Here is an 11,006-nt window from a genome sequence, read left to right on the forward strand (position 1 = left end):
TTTCATTTCTGGCCATGGCAAATTCTACACATTCCATATTAGGCAGTTGCCCATTTCTATTTATTTCCTTTTTAGGCAGTATTTGTTTTTGCATTTTTGTGATGACTTTCCTACACTAACCTAGACATATTATATATGTTTTTGGGGTAGAAAAATCCCACCAATCCCGTGGTGGCATTAGTTTATGCTTTTGAGCAAGTTCATAAACATGTCATTTTACATCATGATGTTGTTTTGTCATTTTCGTGTGATTTAATTCAATCATGCCATGAGGTTGCTTTGCACATGGATAGCTTCATTTTCATGTCTACTTCATGATAGATTTTGTTCCATGCCATGTCATGCCTTGTAGTGAGTTAATCAAGCTTGTAAAGATGCCATGTTGAATATGTTTCTGCTATGTCTAGCATTTTCACTAAGTCTTTAAAACTGTTATCTTTTGCATTATTGTCATGCTGTTTTAGTCATGCTCTAGAGGTTTATAGCTTTAGCTCAGTGTTCATCTTTTGTCAAGCATCTTGTGTAGATCACTGTCATATGCCTTGTTGCTATGTTGGAGTGTAGTAGCTTAGTTTATTGTTGCATTCTAGATGGTATCGTGCTGTTAATCGCAGAATTGTGCCATTATTGTTGTGCTTGTCATTTGCAAACTGTGCATCCGATTCCAGTGATCTTTATATTGATTTCGACCAAAATCAACTCACCTTTCCAGTGGCACTCTTGAATTTCCAAGTTGAGGCCAGGTTCAATCATTCTTTTTCAAATCATGCATATGCATCACATACCGCATCCCGCATATCATACCATGTCTTGCATCATGTTGCTTAAGCATTGCACGTTGTTGATTGTGTCTCTCTTTGCTTGTGTTCTTGCTTTAGGTAGAGCAGGGAGGCGAGTTTGTGTTCGAGGAGCCCGTTGAGTACGTTTACGAGGATCAAGTTTTTCGTCTTCTCGGAGAACTTTGCAGGCAAGATGACCATACCTTCGAAATCACTTCTATCTTTGTTTGCTAGATGCTCGCTCTTTTGCTATGACTATGCTGCGATACCTACCACTTGCTTATCATGCCTCCCATATTGTTAAGCCAAGCCTTTAACCACCTTGTTCTAGCAAAGAGTTGTTTGGCTATGTTATCGCTTTGCTCAGCCCCTCTTATAGCGTTGCTAGTTGCAGGTGAAGTTTGGAGATCGTTCCTTGTTGGAACATGTTTATTGTTGGGATATTACAATATTACCTTGTTTATCTTAATGCACCTATATACTTGGTAAAGGGTGGAAGGCTCGGCCTTGTGCCTGGTGTTTTGTTCCACTCTTGCCGCCCTAGTTTCCATCATATCGGTGTTATGTTCCCGGATTTTGCGTTCCTTACACGGTTGGGTTATAATGGGAACCCCTTGACAGTTCGCCTTGAATAAAACTCCTCCAGCAATGCCCAACATTGGTTTTACCAATCGCCACCTAGCCTCTTTTTTCCCTTGGGTTCCGCGGACTCAAGGGTCATCTTTATTAAACCCCCCGGGCCAGTGCTCCTCTGAGTGTTGGTCCAAACTAGAGCCCTGTGCAGCGCCCCCTCGGGGAAACTCGAGGTTTGGTTTTAGTTGTACGGAACGCTCATCTGAGTGTGCCCTGAGAACGAGATATGTGCAGCTCCTATCGAGATTTGTCGGCACATTCGGGCGGTGTTGCTGGACTTGTTTTACTATTGTCGAGGATGTCTTGTAACCGGGATGCCGAGTTTGATCGGATCGTCCTGGGAGAAGGAATATCCTTCGTTGACCGTGAGAGTTTGTGATGGGCTAAGTTGGGACACCCCTGCAGGGTTTTGAACTTTTGAAAGCCGTGCCCGCGGTTATGGGCATATGAGAATTTTTTAATGTCCAGTTGTAGAAAACTTGAAACCTAACTTAACTAAAATGCATCAACCGTGTGTGTAGCCGTGATGGTCTCTTTCCGGCGGAGTCTGGGAAGTGAACACGGTGTTGGAGTTATGCTTGGACGTAGGTTGTTCTAGAATCACTTCTTGATCATAGTTGTTCGACCGTGCTTTTGCCTTCTCTTCTCGCTCTCATTTGCGTATGTTTAGCCACCATATATGCTAGTCGCTTGCTGCAGCTCCACATCATACATTTACCCTTCCTATAATCTTAAATAGTCTTGATCGCGAGGGTGTGAGATTGCTGAGTCCCCGTGACTCACAGATACTTCCAAAACCAGTTTGCAGGTGCCGATGATACCGAGCAGGTGACGCAACCAAGCTCAAGGAGGAGCTCGATGAAGATCTTGTCCTTGGTGTTGTTTCGTTCTAGTTGATCAGTAGTGGAGCCCAGTTGGGGTCGATCGGGGATCTGTGTAGCATTTGGGGTAGTCTTCTTTTATTTTGGTTCCGTAGTCGGACCTTGAGTGTATTTGCATGAATGTAATGCTTTATTCATGTATTGTGTGAAGTGGCGATTGTAAGCCAACTATGTATCTCTTTCCCTTATGTATTACATGGGTTGTGTGAAGATTACCTCACTTACGACATTGATTCCAATGCGGTTATGCCTTTAAGTCGTGCTTCGACACGTGGGAGATATAGCCGCATCGAGGGTGTTACAGCAAGGCCCAGGCCGCCGCGTTCTTGGCCTGCTGTAACGCCCTTGATGCGGCTATATCTCCCACGTGTCGAAGCACGACTTAGAGGCATAACCGCATTGAAAGCAATGTCTGAAAGTGCGTTATATCGACTAGAGGGGGGGGGTGAATAGGCAATTTTTATGAAAGTCTTTAGAACATGGGAGTTTTGAAGACAAACGATAAAATTAAACCTATTACCATGCAGCGGAAGGTAGACTACACTAGGCAAACAATAGTCAAGTATTCAATAAAGTGAAAGCACAAAGACTAATAGCAGCTAGGTAGTAAGGATCAGGTAGGAAGTTATTGTGAAGCCAAACAGAACACACAGTCACTCAGTGAAGACAATTGATAGTGCAAACATACAATGACTTCACAATGAGTAACAGTAAGTAAAGTGAAGTGAAGATGAAACCAGTGCTCGTTGAAGACAATGATTTGTTGGACGAGTTCCAGTTGCTGTGACAATTGTACGTCTGGTTGGAGCGGCTAGGTATTTAAACCTTAGGACACACAGTCCCGGACACGCAGCTCAGGACACCCAGTCCTCACCGTATTCTCCTTGAGCTAAGGTCACATAGACCTCGCCCAATCACTCTGATAAGTCTTCAAGGTAGACTCCCAAACCTTCACAGACTTCGTTCACCAGCAATCCACAATGTCTCTTGGATGCTCAGAACGCGACGCCTAACCGGCTAGAGGATGCATAGTCCTCAAGTGTAATAAGTCTTCAGATCACACAAACAAGAAGACTTAAGTGATGCCCAATTCTCTCTGGCTCTGGTGGTTAGGGCTTTATCCTCGCAAGGAATTCTCTCTCAAAGGCTTCGAGGTGGGTTGCTCTCAAACAATAAAAGCCGTGCTTTCAATCTAAGCAGCCAACCGTTTATGGTTGTAGGGGGTGGGCTATTTATAGCCACTTGGCAACCCGACCTGATTTGTCCGAAATGACCCTGGGTCACTAAGGAACTAACACGTGTTTCAACGGTCAGATTTCAAACTCACACGGCAACTTTACTTGGGCTACAAGCAAAGCTGACTTGTCCGACTCTGGACAAGATTCGCTCTCAAAGTCTTCACTCGAAGACATAGGTTTTTGGTTTAGGCATCACTTCAGTCATTCTGACTGGTTCTCTTGGACCCCACTTAACAGTACGGTGGTTCCTATGACTCAACATAAAAGAAAAAGAACTACGAAAGATCTAAGTCTTCGAGCTCCATAGGCTTCATATCGTGTCTTCTCTTGTCATAGTCTTCAATGTGAATATCTTCATATACTACCTTTCACTTCAATGTCTTCATACATTTTTAGGGGTCATCTCTGGTAGTAAAACCAAATCAATGAGGGACTTCTACCTGTGTTATCCTGCAATTCTCACAAACACATTAGTCCCTCAACTAGGTTTGTCGTCAATACTCCAAAACCAACTAGGGGTGGCACTAGATGCACTTACAATGTCGCAAGTGAGGTAATCTTCGCAAACAACCCACGTAATACAATAAGGGAAAAGATACATAGTTGGATTACAATCGCCACTTCACACAATTACAAGAATAAAGCATTACATCAACTAGTTACAATCAAGGCCCGACTACGGAGCCAAAATAAAAGAAGACTACCCCAAAGGCTACACAGATCCCCGATCGTCCCAACTGGGCTCCACTGCTGATCAACTGGAAAACGGAACAACATAAAGAACAAGATCTTCATCGAGCTCCTCCTTGAGCTTGGTTGCCTCATCCGCACGGTTCAACGGCACCTGCAAGCTGGTTTTTGAAGTATCTATGAGTCACGGGGACTCAGCAATCTCACACCCTCGCGATCAAGACTATTTAAGCTTATGGGTAAGGTAAAGGTATGAGGTGGAGCTGCAGCAAGTGACTAGCATATATGATGGCTAACCTATTCGCAAAAGAGAGCGAGAAGAGAAGGCAAAAGCACGGTCGAACAACTATGATCAAGAAGTGATCTTAGAACAACCTACGTCAAGCATAACTCCAACACCATGTTCACTTCCCGGACCCCGCCGAGAAGAGACCATCATGGTAACACACGCGGTTGGTGCATTTTAATTAAGGTCAACTTCAGGTTTTCTACAACCGGACATTAACAAATTCCCATCTGCCCATAACCGCAGACACAGCTTTCGAAAGTTCATAATCCCTGCAGGGGTGTCCCAACTTAGCCCATCACAAGCACTCACGGGCAATGAAGGATATTCCTTCTAGCGGGAAGACCCAATCAGACTCGTAATCCCGGTTACAAGACATCCTCGAAAATGGTAAAACAAGTCCAGCAAGACCACCCACTGTGCTGACAAATCCCGATAGGAGCTGCACATATCTTGTTCTCAGGGCACACCGGATAAGCTAAGCGTACGGGAGCCAAACCCAAGTTGCCAAGGGACGGCCCCGCACGATGCTCTGGGTTGGACCAACACTTAGAGAAGCACTGGCCCAGGAGGATTAAAATAAGATGACCCTTGGGCTGGCCGACCCAAGGGAAAGAAAAGGCTAGGTGGCAAATGGTAAAACCAATGTTGGGCCTTGCTGGAGGAGTTTTATTCAAGGCGAATTGTCAAGGGGTTCCTATTATAACCCAACCGCGTAAGGAACGCAAAGTCCAGGAAAATAACACCGATATGATGGAAACTAGGGCGGCAAGAGTGGAACAAAACACCAGGCATAAGGCCGAGCCTTCCACCCTTTACCAAGTATATAGATGCATTAATTAAATAAGAGATATTGTGATATCCCAACAAGTAAACATGTTCCAACAAGGAACAACATCTCCATGTTCCAACAAGGAACAAACTTCAATCTTCACCTGCAGCTAACAATGCTATAAGAGGGGCTGAGCAAAGCGGTAACATAGCCAAACAACGGTTTGCTAGGACAAGGTGGTTAGAGGCTTGGCTTAACAATATGGGAGGCATGATAGGCAAGTGGTAGGTATCGCAGCATAGGCATAGCAAAAGAGTGAGCATCTAGCAAGCACAGATAGAAGTGATTTCGAGGGTATGGTCATCTTGCCTGAAATCCCGCAAGGAAGAAGAACGAGTCCATGAGGAAGACAAACGGGTGTAGATGAACGAATCCTCACAAACGCGATGTTATCGGAACCAACCCGAAGAAGCAACACCGGAAAGAAAGCAAACAACATAGTAAACAACCACCACATAAGCATGGCAAGATGCACAACCGAGTATGATGCATGTCCGGTTTAAAGAAGCATGGCATGGAAAGAGCGCAAACAACCCTACAAATTAAGTGGAGCGCAAACAACCGGGTATGAGAGAGATCTAGCTTGTGTGAACAGAAACTGCTTGTGGTAGAAAGTGACAAATCCATAGGATCAATGGTGCTGTAAAAAGAGGAACTTTTATTTACCACACTAAGAACTGCTAGACGGAGTGTAAGATGAGGCCGAGCAGTTCGATCTTCCGTGCCCTAACTTGGCGACGGAGGACACCTACGGCGACGGCGGAGAGGACGATGTCCGCGGTCGGTGTGAAGAAGGCGCCGGAGAGGTTGCGGCAGCGAAGCGCTTCGTCGCCGGCGTCGTCGAGAGCTAGCGGTGGCGCTAGGGTTCGTGCGAGGGTGGAAGAAGAGATAATGACCGCTGTGAGTGTGTATTTATAGGCACAGGGGCGGCACTGTGCTATTACTCAGGTGCCCCTGGCTATTCGCATCTGAGGAACACGTGGCCATTATGCGGAATTTTGGGGTTTGTTCCATGTCCCACACACGCCTAGATTGTCGGGTGGTTGTTTCTACTTCTTCGGATTTCATGTGGAGGAAAGAGCATTGGAAACGGACTTAATGGTTGTCTCTGTATCTTCTGCTGACAAGGACGCAGAGAAGACATTCGACAGTTTCAATAGAATGCATATGACTTGGAGAGATAGAGTTTGAGATAGAAAGCATAGAGAGATTAGGGTCCGATCACATTCACTTAGTTCAAAATATTCAACACGGAGACATAGCTATAAGTGAATGCTATAGAGGACAGAACACTAGTATATATATATATATATATATATATATATATATATAATCAACATAGTGAAGATAATCATGAAAATATGTTGAGATCAAAGCCAAACCAAATGTGAAGACATTGCAAGGTAACGCCATGAGTGAAACACTTCAAAATAGAACGTTTGGTGGTGGCGTTACCCACCGTATAGGAAGTATTAGACCCAGACACGACGCATAATTATTGTGGCGCTCCGAAGTCAAATTCCACATTAATGTATTCACACTTAGAATGTATGTCTTCATTGATTGAAGATATACTTCACTTCGTGTGTTGCACATCTAAGTCATCAATATGCATAAGGGTTAGGATGTGTGCCTGATCACAGGACATTTGAGGATTCCAGGATATTTAGCTCACGCCGTAACTTGCAAAACCTCTTCTCATCCAAGGGCTTGGTGAAGATATCTGCCAATTGCTCTTCAGTGTTGACATGTATGATATCAATGTCTTCCTTCACAACATGATCTCTGAGAAAGTGATGACGAATTTCAATGTGCTTTGTCTTCGAGTGCTGAACTGGGTTGTTGGCAATCTTGATGGCGCTTTCGTTGTCGCAGTAAAGTGGCACTTGCTTCAGATGAATGCCATAGTCCTTGAGTGTTTGCTTCATCCACAGAAGCTGAGTGCAGCAAGATCCAGCAACAATGTATTCAGATTCAGCAGTGGAGAGAGATACACAGTTCTGCTTCTTTGAAGACCAACATACAAGTGATCGTCCTAGAAAGTGACATGTGCCTGATGTAGACTTGCGATCAACTTTGTCACCAGCATAATCAGCATCCGAGAATCCAACCAGATCAAACTCTGAGCCCTTTGGATACCACAATCCTATAGTTGGGGTGTGAGCCAAATATCGAAGAATTCGCTTCACAGCTAAGTGATGCGACTCCTTTGATGCCGCTTGAAATCGAGCACACATGCAAACACTAAGCATAATATCTGGCCTAGATGCACATAGATAAAGTAAAGAACCAATCATGAAGCGGCATACCTTTTGATCGAACTCTTTACCATTGTCGTCAGGACCCAGATGATGTTTGGCTGGCATTGGTGTTGTGAAGCCTTTGCAGTCTTGCATACCGAACTTCTTCAGGCAATCTTCGAGATACTTCTCTTGAGATATGAAGATGCCATTGCGTTGTTGTCGTATTTGAAGACCGATGAAGAACTTCAGCTCCCCCATCATGGACATCTGATATTGCTCTTGCATCATATATCCAAACTCTTCACCGTACTTCTGATTGGTGCAGCCGAAGATAATGTCATCCACATATATTTGGCACACAAACAGTTCACCATCATATGTCTTCGTGAAAAGAGTGGGATCTAGGGAACCAGGTATGAAGCCTTTGCTCTTCAGGAAGTATTTGAGTGTGTCATACCAGGCCCGAGGGGCTTGTTTGAGGCCATACAGTGCCTTGTTGAGCTTGTATACCATGTCAGGATGTTTTGGATTTTCAAAGTCAGGCGGTTGTGCAACATACACTTCTTCAATCTTGCCATCGAGAAAGGCACTCTTCACATCCATTTGATATAGAAGTATGTTATGATGATTTGCATAGGCCAGCAGTATGCGTATGGCTTCAAGTCTAGCCATGGGAGCAAATGTTTCATCGAAGTCAATGCCTTCCACTTGAGTATATCCTTGAGCAACGAGACGAGCTTTGTTTCTGACAACTTGACCATGCTCATCTTGCTTGTTGCGGTATATCCATTTGGTGCCTATTATATTGTGCTTCCGTGGATCAGGACGCTTAACCAGTTCCCATATATTATTCAGCTCAAACTGTTGAAGCTCTTCTTGCATAGCTTGAATCCATTCAGGTTCCATGAAGGCTTCTTCAACTTTCTTGGGTTCTGCTATTGAGACGAATGCGAAGTGCCCATAGAAATTTGCTAGCTGAGTTGCCCTTGAACGAGTGAGTGGACCAGGTGCATTGATGCTATCAATTATTCTTTCAATCTGCACTTCATTGGCAATGCGAGGATGTACTTGGCGAAGACTTTGCTCTTGCTGTTCATTGTCGTTGTTGGAAGGAATGTCTTCAGGCTGAGCATTGTCTTCAGGTTGATCAGGTTCTGAAATGATAAGTTCTTCTTCAGGATGAGCTTCAGAAGGTATAATTTCTCCAGTTCCCATTAGCTTGGTTGATTCACTGGATGAAACTTCATCTAACACATTTGGCAGCTGCTCTCTTTGTGAACGGTTGGTCTCATCGAACCGCACATCCACTGTTTCAACCACTTTGTAATGAAAGAGATTGAAGACTCTGTAGGAGTGCGAATCCTTTCCATATCCAAGCATAAAACCCTCATGTGCTTTTGGTGCAAATTTTGAGGTGTGATGTGGGTCCTTGATCCAGCACCTTGCGCCAAATACTCTGAAGTAACTGACATTTGGCTTCTTGCCAGTAAGGAGCTCATAAGATGTCTTGTTCAGTAGCTTGTGAAGATAAACACGATTGATTGTATGGCATGCAGTATCAATGGCTTCGGGTCAGAATTTTCTTGGGGTCTTGTATTCATCTAGCATCGTTCTGGCCATCTCAATGAGTGTTCTGTTCTTGCGTTCGACGACGCCATTCTGCTATGGCGTGTACGGGGCTGAGCATTCATGTGTGATGCCCAAGGTATCAAGATATGTATCAAGGCCAGTGTTCTTGAATTCAGTGCCATTGTCACTTCTGATGTGCTTTATCTTGGTGCCAAAATTGTTCATAGCTCGATTGGCGAAGCGTCTAAAGACATCCTGCACTTCAGTCTTGTAAAGGATTATGTGCACCCAAGTATATCTAGAATAATCATCAACAATAACGAAGCCATAGAGGCAAGCAGTAGTAGTAAGAGTTGAGTAATGAGTGGGACCAAAAAGATCCATGTGAAGCAGTTCGAAGGGTCGAGTTGTGGTCATGATTGTCTTCGAGGGATGTTTGGCCCTCGTCATCTTCCCTGCTTCACAGGCACCGCATAAGTGGTCTTTCTTGAACTTGACGCCCTCGATGCCTATGACATGCTTCTTCTTCGCAAGGGTGTGGAGGTTCCTCATGCCAGCATGTCCAAGCCTCCGATGCCAGAGCCAGCATTCTGAAGCCTTTGCTAGAAGACATACTGCAAGCTGTGTCCCTGCTGAGAAATCTACCATGTACAAATCATCTTTTCGATACCCTTCAAACACTAGAGACTTGTCAGATTCCATTAGTACAAGGCAACGATATTTTCCAAACATTACGATCATGTTCAAATCGCAAAGCATTGAGACAGACATTAAGTTGAAGCCAAGGGATTCAACAAGCATGACTTTATCCATGTGTTGATCCCTTGAGATTGCAACTCTACCTAGACCCAATACCTTACTTTTACCAGTGTCAGCAAATGTGATGTGGCTCTTGTCGGATGGACGTAAGGTTGAGTCCATAAGAAGACTTCTTTTGCCAGTCATGTGATTTGTACACCCACTGTCAATAATCCATTCTGAAGACGCTGGTGTCGTACCCTACAGTGCAGTTAGGGGGATAGGCTTCACCAAGAGCATTGTGAAGCAAAAACATTTGATGAACCAGTGGGTTATGAAAGATTAGATCCAGGTTAGGACTAATAGGGAGAGTAGCAAGCGATTCAGGTATGAAGTACATAGTAAGACCATTTGGGCATTTGATCTTGCGCCCTACAAGATGTTTAAGGTCCCCAGCAATAGTGTCAGACGATTTTGGTTTTCTGCTGGAGACCTTTCCCTGCAAAAGAGAGTTAAGCCTTCTTAACCACCCACATCTTCAAGGGTGGCTTAGAAGCAATAAGTCTAAGTGCAGCATCTGAGAATTTTGGCTTTGAAGCCTAGCAAACAGTCTTGTAGGCGGACAATAGTACTCATAAGAATATGCAGAATAGTTCTTGGTCTTATGAACATGGCGGTTTGATGAACCGCTCTCATATTCATATGCCTGAGTATGATTTCCCTGCAAAACATTTGCGTTAGTGCGACTCAGGTGAGTCCTATGTCTGTATGAAGCCTTTGGACCGTATGAAGCCTTTGGTCTGAGGTTTGTCTTCTTTACGTGAGGTGTCATGATGACATTCACAGGAAGACTCTCCAGACACCTTTTCAGAACCCAGATCTTCTTCATAGGCGGTCCATTCCTGCAGTTAGTACCAATGTACCTGGCAAACACTTCACCATTCTGATTCTTAAACAGTATATAGTTTGCATCAAAGGATTCATCAATGATAATGGGGTTAGCACAAGTGAAGCCGGATAGATTGGATGGATCTGCTGAAGGTTCCTTTGCAGCAACCCACATGGTTTTGGGGTACTGCTCAGGTTTCCAGTAGGAGCCATCTGCATTCATTTTCCT

This window comes from Triticum aestivum, chromosome 4A (assembly GCF_018294505.1).
Source record: "Triticum aestivum cultivar Chinese Spring chromosome 4A, IWGSC CS RefSeq v2.1, whole genome shotgun sequence".
NCBI lineage: Eukaryota > Viridiplantae > Streptophyta > Magnoliopsida > Poales > Poaceae > Triticum > Triticum aestivum.